Source organism: Eublepharis macularius, chromosome 8 (assembly GCF_028583425.1).
Source record: "Eublepharis macularius isolate TG4126 chromosome 8, MPM_Emac_v1.0, whole genome shotgun sequence".
Taxonomy (NCBI): Eukaryota; Metazoa; Chordata; class Lepidosauria; order Squamata; family Eublepharidae; genus Eublepharis; species Eublepharis macularius.
In genome coordinates this window covers 60,089,218-60,105,522 of record NC_072797.1, presented here as the reverse complement: position 1 = coordinate 60,105,522, position 16,305 = coordinate 60,089,218, and the positions used below count along the sequence as shown (strand labels likewise).

General features: G+C 39.1%; 1 protein-coding gene across 1 annotated transcript in view; it reads right to left on the bottom strand.

Moving 5' to 3' along the window:
- PPIP5K2 (diphosphoinositol pentakisphosphate kinase 2) overlaps positions 1-15,521 on the bottom strand; it is a 203,929-nt gene extending 188,408 nt beyond the window's left edge. The window contains exon 1 of the mRNA XM_054986269.1: positions 15,391-15,521. The gene's annotated coding sequence lies outside the window, so the exon portion shown is untranslated. The remainder of the gene's footprint in view (positions 1-15,390) is intronic.
- Positions 15,522-16,305: the final 784 nt, after the last annotated feature.

The window sequence follows — 16,305 nt, the reverse complement described above, 5'->3', positions numbered from 1 at the left end:
TATACCCTTTAATCTTCATACCTTTAATCTCATCATCTTCACATATTTGTCTAAGTAAAATTTCCAATACCATTACAAATAACAATGGAGAGAGTGGGCATCCTTGTCTCGTTCCCTTTATCTCCAATTTTTTCGTTATGTCCCGGTTAACAACTATAGCTGCAGATTGGTTTTTATATATCATCTTTACTGCTTGAATGAACATCTTGCCCATCTGCACTTTTTCCATCACTGCAAACATAAAATCCCAATTTAAATTGTCAAACGCTTTTTCAGCATCCACAAAGAAAAAAACGACTTGTTTTCCTGGGTTTTTATCATAATATTCTATCACATTCAATACCGTCCTCAGATTTTCTTTTATCTGTCTATCTGGTAAAAAACCTGCCTGCTCCTCCTCTACAAACTCTACCAGCCAGATCTTCAACCTCTCAGCCAGTATTTTTGCAAAAAATCTTATAATCATTATTTGTTAAGGATATCGGTCTATAATTTTTCACATTAGTCAAATCTTGTGCTTCCTTGGGTATTAATGTAATATTAGCTTCATTCCATGTCTCCGGCAAATCATGGCCTTCCAAAATTGCATTCATCACTTTCTGCATCAGCTGCTTCAAGTCCTCTGCCATTACTTTATAAAATTTAGCTGTAAGTCCATCCGGTCCTGGTGCCTTTCCCACTTTTGTATCTTGTATCGCTTCCAAAATTTCCAGTGTTGTTATTTCAGCATTTAATTTCTCTATCAGTTTCTCGGGTACCGTTGGTAAACTCAACTTTCGAAAATACTCCTCTACTGATCTTTTATCAATTGATTTCTTCTGATATAGCTTTGCATAATATTTAAAAAATGCCCTCTCAATTGAATTTTGATCAAACAACTCCTTCCCGTCTTCCACAATCTTACTGATTGTTTGCTTCTCCCTTTTCTTCTTCAATTGCCAAGCCAAATATTTCCCTGGTTTGTTGGCTCCTTCAAATGCTTTTCGTTTCATCCTTTTTAACTCCCATTCCACTTCTTTATTCTCCATTGCTCTTATTTGTTCCTGCAATATTTTAATTTCTTGTTACAACTTCTTTTTGCCCGGTCTTTTCTTTAACTGCTGTTCTTTTACCTTGATTTTTTCTTGAATTTCTTTCAACTTCAACTCTTTATTTTTCTTATCTCTGGCATTTAAATCCATAAGCACTCCTCGAATCACAGCTTTGTATGCATCCCATACTTTATGAATTGCCACTCCTTGATCCACATTATATTGTATAAAGTTTTTAGTCTCTTTCTTAAGAACCTCCACATTAGCATGACTGCTCAAAAGATCCTCATTTATTCTCCATCTCTTTTTTTTACCTCTCATTCCAAATCTCCAAAACACAGGATTGTGGTCTGAACTAACTTTTGGCAAAATGTCCGTTTCTTTTGTACACACAGCAAGCTCTTTAGATACCCAAATCATATCAATTCTTGAAAAAGAATGTCTTGCTGAAAAAAAGGCATATTGTTTGGCATTCGGATTATATTTCCTCCATATATCTTCCAAACCCTCTTGTCCTTGAAGTTCAAAAAAAGATTTTGGCAGTTTCCCTCCTTTATTTTTTATCAAATTCATTTTTTTATCTACTTGCACATCTACTACCCCATTAAAAACCCCTGTCACAATCACTTGATCGTATGTCATCTGTCCAAGTCTGTCTTTAATTTCATTGAAAAATTGCTCTTTCGCACCATTTGGTGCGTATATTCCCACAATCAGGGCTTTTTTAGAGTTACAGTCAAATTCCACTGCCACATATCTTCCATCTTTGTCATTAAAAATAAATTTCGGTTGCAGTTCTTCTTTAATATAGAGTACAATCCCTCTCTTCTTTTGCTTAGTTGTCACCACAAATTGTTTCCCTAACTTTTTATTTTGTAAATATTTTACATCTTGTTCTCATATATGGGTTTCTTGTAAACAAATCACATTACATCTCTGTTTAGCCAGCCAATGAAATATTGCTTTTCTCTTTGAGGGTGAATTAAGTCCGTTTACATTCCATGATATTAATTTGTATTCCATAATTACAATCGGGTTGATTTTGGTAAGTCCTTTTCATACTCTACCAGAAACACTTCCATTGCATGTCTAGATTTGATAACTTGCCTCACAGATTGAAACCCAAAACTCAGCCCTTCTGGTATTTCCCATCTATATCTTATATTCATGGTTTTCAACTTTTGAGTCAGATCCCTATATTTTTTTCGATCTTGCAGTACTGATCTTGGTAACTCCTTCATTATTCGAACACGTTTCCCTTCAAGTACCAATGGGGATTCAAAATGCTTTCTGAGGATTTCCTCTTTCATTCTTTTGGTAGTTAACTGGACAATAACATCCCTTGGTACATTTTTTTGCTCTGCATACTTGGAATTAATTCTATAGGCAATATCTAAATTGGCAGCCACTTCTTCCTGCTCTTTATTTAGAAATTCTGCAATTATTTCAGTAACTTGTTTCAAGGTTGTTCCAGCCATTACTTCTGGAATGCCTCTAAAACGAAGTTGTTTTTCCATAGCTTTGCATTCCATTACAACAACCCTATCACTCACTCCCACTGCCTCTGCTCTTAAACCTTCCGTTTTCATGTCCACCTGCTGTGTAGCTTGGAGTTCAGTTCTTATTTCATCAATACTCTTTGCCAATTCTGCAACCTCTGATTTTATTGCCTCTTTAATCTCTTTCACTAAATTCAACTGAGAGTCCTTCACTTGCTTTTGCAATTCTTGAACCATTTCTTGCGTCTTTTGTATGGTTTCATTTGTTTCCTTATTACCTTCTGTTATTTTTTTATCCAAATTTTCAATCACTGCCTGCCTATCTTCATCTTTTTTCCCCATCATTGGACTTCCCTTAGGACCCCACGAATCGGCTCTCTTCCTCAACTCCGTCTTTCCTTTTTTATATTTCTTACTTTAATTAAATCAGTCTTGTCCAGTAATATAAAAAAATGTGAAGGGAAAACTTTATCTTTTTCCAGTAGTCAATATGTCGGGCATTTTTTCTCAATGGTGCTCTCTATGGTTGCTTTCCACTTTTCCCCTTTCCAAGATGGCGTATTTCGCTCCGTTTTTTCAATGTCAGACGCTTTTCTCTGTTACACAGTTACACAGTTCACATGAAGTCATCTGCCCTTCCCACACTCAAGATGGCCAGCTTCCGCTTCCTCTTCGGTCTTCTGTCCCTCGTTGTTTCTCTTCCTCTGTTCCCGCTGACTTCCTGCCCTTCTAGCCACCACTCGTTTATGTTACAGGCAATCCACTTCTCACGATATCAGCTTCCGGTTTGGGATCATGGTGGTCTGAAGTGATTCAGGGAGCTGGATCATCCGGGTTGCTGTTTTTGGGCTAGTGGGGTGGTTAGATCACCCGCAGTCCCCCGATTTCAGGCAGAAGTTGGGCAAGGACGCTCGTTGGCCCTAAGAGGGTGTGATCTCGGCAGATGGGGGGTTCTGAATCAAGGATTCTCCATCTGCCTTGAGATCCCCTCACAGAGGGGTGGCTAATATCTCTGCGGCACTCTTTTGGAGTCATTAAATTGACATAGGATCACCGTGCCCAAGCTTCAGAAATGAATTTTAACCAGGATTGAACAAAAGAGACAGTGAGTACAACCCAAGAAGAGTTAGAGAAGTAAAGATCACTATCTCCCCTAACGGGCTTGATTTTTGCTCAAAGACTGAAACATTTTAAAGAGACAAATTCCCAAAACAAAGGACATTAAAAGTGGTGGGGAGTGGAGAACTGTGAATTTAACGATTTAAAGAGCTTAAAAAGAGCAAAAGGAACTTTTTGTTTTGCATACTTGCGGTTTGGGAGATAACGACGCGAGGGGAAGAGTGTGGGTAATATTAGTCTAGTCTTGATGTTACTGTGCCAGGAATCTAGGTGGCCAGATCAGCCATGTCAAGGTAGAGGGCCATCTTCCAGGCTAGTCTGAGTTGTGAGAAGACTTAAGGCCTTTTTTGCAGGTGCATTTTCTTGCTTCTCCAGCAGAAGTGCTGGGTCTAGTATAACCCCTAGGCTCTTAACTGAGTCAGCCAAGGTTAACTGAATCCTATCAAAGGTCAGAAGTACAATGCCCTTCAAGATCTCTGCTTTTCCAACCAGCATCACTTCCGTCTGGGATCAGTTTCAGTTGTTTGCTTTCAGCCAACTGACAACCTCTGTCAAGCAGCGACTCAGTACCTCTACTGCATATTGATGGCATCCAGTTCCATAGTTCCAAATGAGTTCTCCTAAAGGCTTTAAATAGAGGATGAATAACAGGAGGGATAAGACTGCACCTTGTAGAGCCCCACAAGATAATTCCCACTCTCAGGATAGCTGGTCTCCAACAGCAATCCTTTTTAGTCCATCTCATGAGGAAGACTGTAAACCAATCAAAGGCACATCCTGATACCTACTCCTGCCTCCAAACACCTCATTAAGATAACATAGTCTACTGTGTCAAAGATTGCAGATAGATCTAGGAGGAACAACAATGAACCTTTGTCAACATTTAGACAGAGGTCATCAACTAGCCACTTGGGCCATCTCCATTCCAGAACCTGGCCTAAAATCAGACTGAAAAGGGTCTGAAGTACCAGAGCTGTCCAATAACTCTTCCAGTACTTATTAGATCACCCAGCTCTGCAGTGAACCACAGAGCTGATGTCTGCTGCAAGGGACGGGGGGGGGGGGGTTGGGGAGGAGCAATCTTGTCAATCACTTCAAGGAGCTTTAGATTCCATGCTTCCTCCACAGCCTCAATAGAGCCTGAGTTCAGAATCTGAAAACCCCCCAGCCCATTTTGAAATCCAGAAGGATCTATGAGCCTTCATGGGTGGACTATTTTAGTTGGACCCCCGTTTTGTGGGACATGAAGATCATATTCATCCTTGACATGAGCAGGTAATGGTCAGTCCATAGTTCAAGCTGAATCTCCAATTCAAAAGAAGATCCTCCCTTAAAAGCTGAGAGCAAAAGATTAAGTCCAAATGAGGCTCTTTTCATACCTGGAGCCTGTCACTCTCGGAGAGAGGCCAAGGAAGCTATGAAGTCCTGGGCCAGCCCTGATGAGGAACATTCAGCATGGATGTTAAAGTCACTCAGAACCATCTGTCTAGGTGTCTCCAGCACCATGTTCAGGAGTACCTTAGCCAGCTCAGAAAGGATGCTTACTGGGGAGCTAAATCACCAGTAGATTAGCAGAATACCCAATCTATCCTTTGTCCCCAACCTAAGGAGCATACAGGCAAAGCCTGCTATAGTTTGTACCAGGAGTCTCCAGAAGTTGAAAGTCTCACAGAATACAAAAGCAATACTACCACCCCTGCCAGCTGTGTGGGACTGGTGGAAGAATGCATAATCAGGTGAAGTTAGCTGGAACAGGCACACTACATCATTTTCTTCCAACCATGTCCTGATTATGTAAGCCAGGTCAATTTTCTCCTCCTGCAACAACGTAGCCAGAAGGGCAGATGTGTGTCTCACTGATCTGGCATTGCATGGTATTAAAGAGAAGGTGAGGGAGGGCCTTGCAACACAGAAATGTAATAACTTGGGATAAGACTGAACCCTATGGAACCCAACAAGACAAGCTCCAGACTAATGACAACTGATCTCCCACAGTAATCCTCTATGGAATGATTTAAATTTTGGCTCTTGCCCTTTGACATATGCCTCTGGACAAACCCAAGCTAAATACTTGTCTGCAGAGGGGAAAACAAACTCAGTCCGGATCTTATTCAGCTGCTGCTAGTAAGCTTGCTACCTAAATAGCCCTAAATAGCCCATACTATAGCCCATAAGCTTGGAAGCTCATGAGTGACCTGCCTCCAGTTAATAATAAATATTTTGTTATATTCAGCAGCTAAGCCGGTGGCAAAAGAGGTCAGAGCTCACATATGTGACAGTATTGAGTAATACACATATACAGCTAACAACTGTAACTGAATCTAGAAGCTAACTAGTAGTCAATGCTGTGGTTTCAATATTCATTGGCTACAATCACCTCCATCTGTAAGTGGGCCATCACATTCTGCGCCAGAATAAACTTCTACATATTTTTCAAGAACTGCACATAGCATGCATCGCAGTATTTGACCTTATTCATAAAAATCTAAGCATGTATTAAGAACAATTATAAATGATGTTCCAGAAACAGTGAATCAAGTAGTATTCCTAGGCTGCATACTTGAAAAACATTTCATCAATAACAGGTCTGCCTACTTCCCCCAGATTAAGATACCATCTTTAGTTATGCCATCTATCCAGTAAACAAGATGTGTCTAATTGTGTCAGTGTTCTACTTCTAGTTTACTTTGTGTTACAGTTAGACCTTGCAAAATAAGTATTAATTAGGGTTACTGTAATGTTGACATTTTGAATTGCTCTCATCCTCTATTTTTAATTTGGTAGCTTATTTTGCACACAGCCTTCTAATCTGTCAGGCACCCTATTTATATATTCTCCTAAATATCTCCAATGCATTTTCATGATATTGAGGTGAATGTCCCATTACCCTTCCCTTTTCAAAAGGAATTTGGATGAGTCATTACTGATTTTTGTACAAATGAAAAAAAATAATAAGTATGTGTGTGAGGTCATTTTGTATTATTAAAATGCACCACTCTTAAACCTGCCTGCCTAAAAGCCTATTAAAAGTATGACAACAAATGATATATAGAATGTATTCACAGAAATCACTTCATGAAGATGTTAATCTTGTCAACAAACTCCAGATTACTATGTAACTGACTGGCTTTTTATGGTATTTATGACATGTAAATAAATTTACATATCGGCAAAACTCAACAAGTGCTTTTTTAAGCTCCCAAAGACAAAAAATAGTTAATTTAAAATGTAAAAAAAGCTTATAATTGCTTAAAGACCATTTATTAAACAAACTTTTCCCTTCCTAGAATCCACCTGCTTCTTTCTGTATTCCAGCAACCTCCAGAAATCAGCTCTCCACAGCTTATGGGGAATCCATTCTCTGGAACTCATATTTAATACTTTGTCTTAAACACACTGTTGAAAATCCAAATAGTGTTGCAACAGCTCCGAGAAACAAAGTCAAAGCCGTTACAATGGTGATGATATACATATTGCCGCATATATAAAAGTTTCAGCTTAATATAATGACACGAAATAATGGCATAAAAAGGCTATAGTGTTTATATTCTTGCCATAGCTCTCCTAACTACCACTATACTAAATCTGAGAGTCCCATTTGTGGTTCTCCTATAGCTTTGTCAGCCTAGCAACCTGACCCAATGAACCTGCTGCACTGGCACAAGCAGAGTTCTAGTTATTACACCTAAAGATGCAGCATATTTAAGCCACAATGCGTTCCTGTTTGCTTTCTAAAATGGGTTCCCTTTGGGACAGTATTCGTCTGGCTTTAAGCTGCACGGGCGCAAAATAAATGAGGTTGCTGAATTGATTTTAACCCATTCCATTCTGTAACTTTGGGCCAAGTATTTTAATACCAGCAGCTGTTTCTACAACAACAAAGCAACAGAACAAGGGGGCAAATTAACAGTGTGAGGTCCCAAGAGATATAGACACTTTGAGCAAAATATTACTGGCTAATATCTGAATGCACAAAAACCAAGCCAGCAAGTGTGAATTCTGTAATAATTCCAGATGTTCTTCACATATATTTCCTCTATTATGCATGCAAACCATATGCTGAACTGAGGTAACTGTCCAGAAGAATTTATAGTTTCAGCCTAAGCATGTATGGATAAGATTAAAGCTCTAAGCGCTAAACCTTTGTTTGGATATCCTTCACAATGTCAGGATAGTAATCTTAGAACGTACTCAAAGCATGCTGTTCTCAGAATCCATATTGTATTTTCAATATGAACATATTATAGGGAAGTAAAATGAGAATTTTACAACACACCTAATGTTGTAACAAATACAAAATAGATCATAAATCCAATTTGATTATGGATGGCACAAGCATATATACAGATAGTTGCTTTTACTGGTATTTGCCAGAAAACATATTTGGATACCTGAAATATATTTATCCTTGTAGTCTGAAAACTCATTGCAAATATATACATGCTACACTTTGTTTCTAACACGCTCTTGAATGTCCAACAGTACAGTGCTTCTTCTTACCACCTTTTACAGTTCCATAAAGGTAGAATCGGTGTCAGTATTTTAATACATTCCTAAGATCTAGTTTGGCAGAATAAAAGATCATGTCAATAATGCCATGGAGCCTCACTCATAGTGAAACCCCCTTTCCAATGCAGGTACAGCCTAAAGCATCCCCAACAAATATTTGTCCAGCCACTCCTTGAAGACTCAATCCAAAGTGTATAGACATATAAAGACAATTTATATATAAAGTGCTACAGTGCTCAATTCCAAAAATGTCTACAATAAATATGAAACAGTATACATCACAATAATATCTGAACATTCTAACATCCAAATGGTGTTAGACCGTCCTGGGAATGCCAATATGGTGGTGCGTTTCCAATTGAAGAAATGTCTATGAAGAAGAGATTATACGAAATGGGATTGGACAACATATGCCAGCAAAACCCGTAGTAAAACAGATTAAAGAAATGCCTATGAATAAGTGATTATATGAAACAAGATTGGACAACATATGCCGGCAAAACCCGTAGGTGTAGCACTTGGAAGCTTCACGGCTTCATAAACATCCAGAGGCAGCTAATCAGCGTTAAACAATGAATTTTGGACTTTCGTAAACGAATTGATTTTCATTGTGCACTACAGACTAATGAACTATTTTTGTATTGAATTATTATCCTTATATTGTGGAAAGTGACTTGAATACTGGATGTGCACTTTAAATGAATGAATTATTGTTCTTCGTTTCTGAATTGGCGATGTTGTAACTTTTGTAGCAGTATTTTCCCAACAGTTGGATGTTAGAACGTTCAGATATTATTGAGAGGTATACTGTTTCATATTTATTGTAGACATTTTTGGAATTGAGTACTGTAGTACTTTATATTTAGTCAAGCAAGCCTTTATTGGCATATATAAAATATAAAATTTTAAATACAGAGACTCCATACAAAATGAGATTAAAATACAGATAGGAACAGGGCAACAGTGCAGCAAAACCAGTACAGAATATTACTTGCCAGGGCGTATAGCCATGACACTGTAGAGAAACTTAGCTACTATTTCACTTATTTCCTCATTTGGGTTGTCAAGCAGGAACTGAACCTTAAAATCATCAGAAAACTCTGAAAGTTGGGCTAATATAGGATGTAGAAGATCCCATCATGGCGCCAGATAAAAAGAGCACTGGAGAAGAACATGGGAAAGTTTCAACACAGTCCATCAAACAAGGACAACACCTGCTATAATAAGGAATCCTATGAAATCTGCCAGATAAAATGGCTGAAGAACATTAAATCTGGCCAGAGAAAAGGCTCTACATAAATTGGGAGCTAGGAGTTGGTAAAGGTATACTGCTGGGAGACTTACATTAGGGACAATCCCCAAGTTTAGGGGAGAACAAGTTCTATTAGCAGAACTATAGAGAGTTTGTAACTCTAATCTAAGTTCAAGGAACTTATTTTAGCTTCAATACAGGCTGGCCAACTAGAGTTGGCAAATACAGATAATAAATGGTATGTATAAATGAGGGGGTCAGAATTAAAATGGAGTTTCAACCAATATTTGATAGTGTGAAGCCATGCCTTGGTGGCCAACAGATTCTGACCACACTGTTAAGCATAAGGCAGCATATGGAACACACATAGGAACCCCCATGATCTTATGCAGAAAGTTAGATTGAACACGTTCAACTGAATTGTCAATAGCATCAATCCAGAGTGGGGCCCCGTACAATAACTGAGCTCCAATTTTAGCACTGAAGGCTTTAAGAGCAGCAGGCACATATTGGTTACCTCGATCAGAAAAATAAAAGCAAGATATTGCTGCAGCATTAACTTTGAAAAAAAAAAAAAAGCTCACGGAGCACCGTGAAAACTAACTACAAAAAATCAATCAAGTGAAACAGTCTCAAGAATAAAAAATATACAGTTAAATATAATTCAAGGTCCAAACATAGTTAAGATACAAAACAACTATACAAAACAACTATACAAGACAAGGTGGCTGCCAGATGTTCTTACTGGAGGAGAGGATATGTTCTGTAATTTGCATAGGAAATATTGCTCATGGTAACTGCCAGGAAGAAGACAGACAGAAATGGGTGGACATACTGGTGCCTCCGTCGCAGTTACTCCTTGATGAATTGATTCATGGATTTCTTCAGCTTCACTTGGGAAATTTCCTTGCAATGAAGATTATGTCTGTTGAACATCTCCTATTGATTGGGTTATAAATGCTTTGTTGCTCTAGGCACGGTCACTTTAAAATTTTGTGTACTATTATTTATTACCCTTTGCAATTTGCACTTTATGGTAAATTTCCTGTTAGAAGCATTATCTGGCAGCCACCTTGTTTTGTATAGTTGTTTTGTATCTTAACTATGTTTGGACCTTGAATTATATTTCACTGTATATATTATATTCTTGAAACTGTTTCACTTGATTGATTTTTTGTAGTTAGTTTTTACAGTGCTTTGTGAGCTTTTTTTTGCCTAGTTCATCCTTCCGTGATTCTCTCTCTTTTTGCAGCATTAACTTTGGCTGTATTAATAGCCATCCTACGGTGGAAGGTCCAAGTAGCATTAGATTGGAAATAGACACCCAGGTATTTAACGTGCTTGACTTGTTCAAGTTTATTACCATTGACAATCCAGTTATACAGTTTCCGGGAATTGGGAAGAACCAATACCTTAGATTTTTCATAGTTTGGAGTTAAACTATTTAAATTGTCTTTATATGTCTACACACTTTTGATTGAGTACTCCGAAAAAGAGACGTTTGTTGTTGTTACTTTGTAGTTACCGGAGTAGCCCGTTTGTATTCTGGTACTCCTTGAAGACTGCCAATAAGGGGAAATCCACCACATCACTAGGCAGCCATTCCACTACAGAACTACTCTTAATGTGAAGTAGTTTTTCCTAATGTCCAGCCAGTATCTTCCTTGCTGTAGTCTAAACCCATTGTTTCAAGTCCTATCCTCTGTTTCCAACAGGAACAGCTCCCTTCCCTCCTCTAAGTGACAGCCTTTTTCTTTTGAGAGTAATCATGTCTCCTCTCAACCTCCTCTTCTCCAAACTGAACATTCCCAGGTCCCTCAGTCTTTCCTTGTAGGGCTGTCTCCAGACCCCGATCATCCTTGTTACTATCCTCTGGACCTGTTCCAATTTGTCCGAATCCTTTTTGAAGCGAGGCCTCCAGAACTGCACACAATACTCCAGGTGGAATCTGATCAGCAGTATATAGTGGGACAATGACATCGTGTGATTTGGAAGTTATGCCTTTGTTAATACACTCCAAGATTGCATTCAAATTTTTTGTTGCTTCATCACACTGACTACTCATATTTAGCTTCCTAGCCACCCATATCCCATGATCATAGTCACATGCACTACTACTCAGAAGTGTATCCCTCATCCAGTATGTATGCTTTACATTTTTGTTACCCAGGTGGAGAACCTGGCACTTATCCAGGTAAAATCGCATCTTACTCAAATCTGCTCACTTTCCCCCATGTTCAGATCTCGTTGAATTCTATCTCTGTCTTCAAGGGTGTTTGGTACTCCTCACAGTTTGGTGTCATCTGCAAATTTAATGAGGAATCCCTTCACACCCTCGTCCAGATCATTTATAAAAATATTGAAAGGCACTGGGCCCAGAACTGAGCCCTGTGGCACTCCATTGGACACCCCCCTCCAAATCAGACATTATGCCACTGACAACTACTCTTTGAGCGCAGTTATCCAGCCAGTTCCCTATATATCTAAACATTTCAGAGTCCAGTCCATAGTCGCCCTGTTTACTCATCAGAACATCATGAGGAACCTTGTCAAAAGCTTTTCTGAAATCCAGATAAACTACATCAACAGTATTCCTGCAATCCAGTAAGTCTGTCATTCAATTGTAGAACCAGATGAGATTGGTCTGGCAAAACCTGCTGGGGACAAATCTATGCTGACTTCCTCATATCACCGTGTTATCTGACAGATACTTGCAAAGCGATGCCTTTAATATCTGGTCCAGTATTTTCCCTGGGACAGAGGTCAGGCTGACTAGCCTGTAGTTTCCAGGATTGTCCTTTTTCTCTCTCTTGAAGAGTGAGATGACATTTGCCCTCCTCCAATCTTCTGGCGCATCACCTGTCCTCCAAGAGGTCCGAAAGATGGTCAACAAAGGGTCTGCAATCTCTTTTAAAAATTCTTTAAGCACTCTCAGGTTTGTACACTAGTGCAGTAGCAAGATGCTTCTCCACAACTTCTCTGCCCATGTCAACAAGCAGCCCAGAACCCTTGCTTTCCCTATTATCACGTTTAGATGGGTCTGCTTTCTCCTTCAGGGACAAAATCAAGGCAAAGTAGGCATTGAGCCTTTCTGCCTTCTCTCTGTCCTCTGTAGGAGTTTCTCCATTTTCACCCAGAAATTGGGGTATCGTGTTTTTGTTGAGGTGAGCCCCTCTGGCAGTTTCAGCTCATTCTGAACTTTGGCCTCTCTGACAGCTGCCCTACAGTGCCTAGCTATCTCTAGATACTTTTTGGATGCACGCCTTCCCTCCATGTCTTGGACATCCCCTTTTTCCTTCTTAGCTCATCACAGAACTCTCTGTAGCAGTAGAAAAGTGCAAGAGTCCAGTAGCATCTATAAGACTAACAAAATTTGTGGTAGGGTATGAGCTTTCATGAGCCACAGCTCACTTCTTCAGATAGAGCTCTGTTTAACTACATTGGTATCTTAGATCCTCTACCACATTTCTGTCCTGCTGGAATGGCAATTGCTTGAGCTTGCAACAGCTTCTCTTTTAGGAAAGCCCACCCTTCATTCACTCCTTTCCCCTCCAGCTTTCTTGTCCACAGAATAATTGTCCACAGAATAACTCCTATATCTAAGTTTATTAAAGTTTGCCCTACTAAAATCTAACCTATGCCTTTGGTTACAAACTCCCTTGGTAACTCACCACAGCAAAAAGAATTCTAGAAGGATGTGATCACTTCTCCTTAAGGTTCCCACTACCTTTACTCTATCAATCAACTCTTTCATGTTCACAGTCATGCCATTTGTTCCCACATGGAGCCTCACAAATGGGTAACAGTCTGTTGGTTTGACTAGATTGGCCATCCAGTCTGTGATATCCTTAATCTTTGCCTCTGGCAAGCAACACACCTCTCAGGCGATGGGTTCAGGCCTGGACACATAACATTCCATACCCCTCAGCAGAGGGTCACTAATCACCAAAACTTTCCTTTTCCTTCTAATGTTATTTGCTTGTAGATTCGTGGCTCCCCTACTTGTTATTTCTATTCGTTGTTGTACATCTGCCAGTGATTCTGACTTGTTCTACATCTGCCCTTGATTCTGTCTCATCAGCAAAGGCCTGGAATCAATTTCTCAACTCCATTGGCATTGAGTGCTGTCTTGCTCTGCGCCTTCTGGCTCATGATGTCAATCTCTGAAGAAGCTCATTAAGAAAATATTCTGTTTATTGTTACTTCCACCACTCTTCCCATCCCTTTGCAGGGGCTGAAGACTTCTGTTGATGAAATCCTCTCCTTCTTTGATCTCTTGAAGGGTACCAGTCCATTCCTCCATGCTCTTTACTCTTTCTTCCTGTAATACTATCAGCTTGCACTTGTGACAAATGAAGTCCTTGTGACAAATGAAGTCCTTCTTGTCCTCAAGGACGACAAACATAGCATACCCCTGGCAGGTAACTGGAAATGGCTCTTTAATAGCCATTATTTTTTTCCAAAAAAGAAGTCTGCTCATGACTGCTGTACAAAACAGTTTTTCTTCTTGGAATCTATTTTCTGTGAGGAACCCTAGCCCCCCAAAACTTGATCTAATATCTCCTAAGAGTAAGAGTGGCAACACAACAAACGAAGTCTGTATTAAAATGTAGAGGGGGGAACCTTACAGGGTCCCCAGGCTTGATCCCCAAGCTAAGAGCCAGAGGTCAAGAGCCCTTTGGCTTTCAACCATAGACCTTTACATTTCAATAGCCCACTCCTCCTGCCTGACAATGGTCAAAGATGTCGCAATCACTTCCAAGTAGACAAGCCATTCTCAATTAGCCACACTACACACAGGGAGAGATGAGGAGAAAACCTTTCCCTTGCATACTAAGCTCACCACTCACTCTCAGGCCAAAAGCACCAGCTTCCTCTCAACCCGTTCTCTCTCTCCCCCTCCCCCTCCCCCTCACACACATACACACACAGCAAGTCTCAGTCAATTATTACCCTGGCAGCTTAGGAAAGGCAAGGAAAAACTCACCTCTGACAGCCCACTTCTATGCTCCTTCTCCCAGCCCAGTTGATACATTGTTCCAAGAATGTAAGTACTAGAGAAGGATATAATTTTGGTCTTAGGGCCGATTCCCATCATCTTAGAGGAAAAGAATTGTTCCTGACACCATGTAAACATGTTAAAGTACCCTGTGATTTCATAAATATTCTCTACTCCAAAGAAAATAGGCAATGTGACTTACAATATTAAAATAAGGATATCAGACAACAGACAATTGCTTGAAGCTACTGAGGGAAAAGAAAGAAGAGAAAGGAGACACAAATAGCTAAAATAGGTCAGTCTTGAACCAAAAGGAGAGTGACAGATTAGTCAGTTGGGAGCAGGATGCTGTGTGAATGAGCAGTAAGGAAGAATGACTGCTGGAAACCTCATATTGTTCAGAGGATGTTACTGATGCTGTCAGGAAGGAGCAGCACTGTCAATAAGGAAGCTGGATATTTAGACAGCGTTTCATAAGAAGATCTCCTTTTATCTTTTCACCCAAATTATGCAAACATATTACACTTTCAAAAAGTCAGATTACACAACTGAACATACTATATCAATTTCTTGATATAATTGATATCTGTATGAATTACTATATTAATTTTACTCAAATGGGAGGGCTGTATTGTAGGGATGGGGTCTCAGATGCTTTGCTAATGAGTTAGGGACCACAGACTTCATCACTATATTGCCTTACATATTATCTGTTGCTTTAAATATGTACTCCTATGTACCACCTGTGCTCCATGCTGTCTAATGTTAGTCCTAGAATTGATTATGTTCTGTTTCAGTATTTTTTCTACTCTATATTGGATTCTTGCTAATACTATGTCTTTTAAACTTGTATCTTATTGGCATTGTTTATGGAAATGTCCTTGATACTGATTGTACTAATCTCATACTGTGTAATCCGCCTTGAGTCTCAGTGAGAAAGGCGGACTATAAATGATATAAATAAATAAATAAATTCCTTACCAAGAATTAAAAGGAAAAGCTGAAGTCTGTAGAAAGAAAAAGCCATAACAAAGCATATTTACTAATTTCTTGATAAACACAGAATAAGCGATCTTTCAGCTAGGGCTGAGCAGTAGTCATCACCAGTTCACCTCCTGAATGAAAGAAACAGTGACTCAGTAAAACAAGTTTCTTTAATGATCGATAATAAGATGGCACATCTGCAAAACAATAGGAAAAATAGCATTGGCAAATGTAGTAAGAGCTTTTAAAAGTCAGCTTAATTTTTTTTCATTATCCTACACATACTTACCCAAATAAACATGCATAAAGAGTGGGCTATTAAAAATGTGTATTATGCAAAGAAACTGACTTATAAGACCTGAAGTTTGAAAAATACCCATCTATATAAATTGATTGTTGTGAAGTCGTTTGAGCAAGATTAAGCCTGAAGAAACCCAGGTTTAAATCTCTATTCACTATGAATTTACTGGTAATGTTGAATCAGTCATATCCCTCAGTCTAACCTACCAGTAGGGTTCTTGTGAGGAAGAAGGGCAGCATAAAATGTAGTAACAAATTTGTATTTGGTTTTATCAATGTTTTTAACTAACATTGACAATTATGATCCAGAGAAGTTAGCCAAGTTAGTCTGCAGTAGCAAAATATCAAAGAGTCCAGTAGCACCTTTAAGACTAACCAACTTTATTGTAGCATAAGCTTTCGAGAGCCACAGTTCTCTTCGTCAGATCTGACGAAGAGAGCTGTGGCTCTCGAAAGCTTATGCTACAATAAAGTTGGTTAGTCTTAAAGGTGCTACTGGACTCTTTGCTATTATTGACAATTATGATATAGTATATGCACTGAACTAAAGGCCTGGGGCCTAAACTTTATTTCAAAGCATCCTATCCTTATTCCAAATGGAACTTGTGTAAA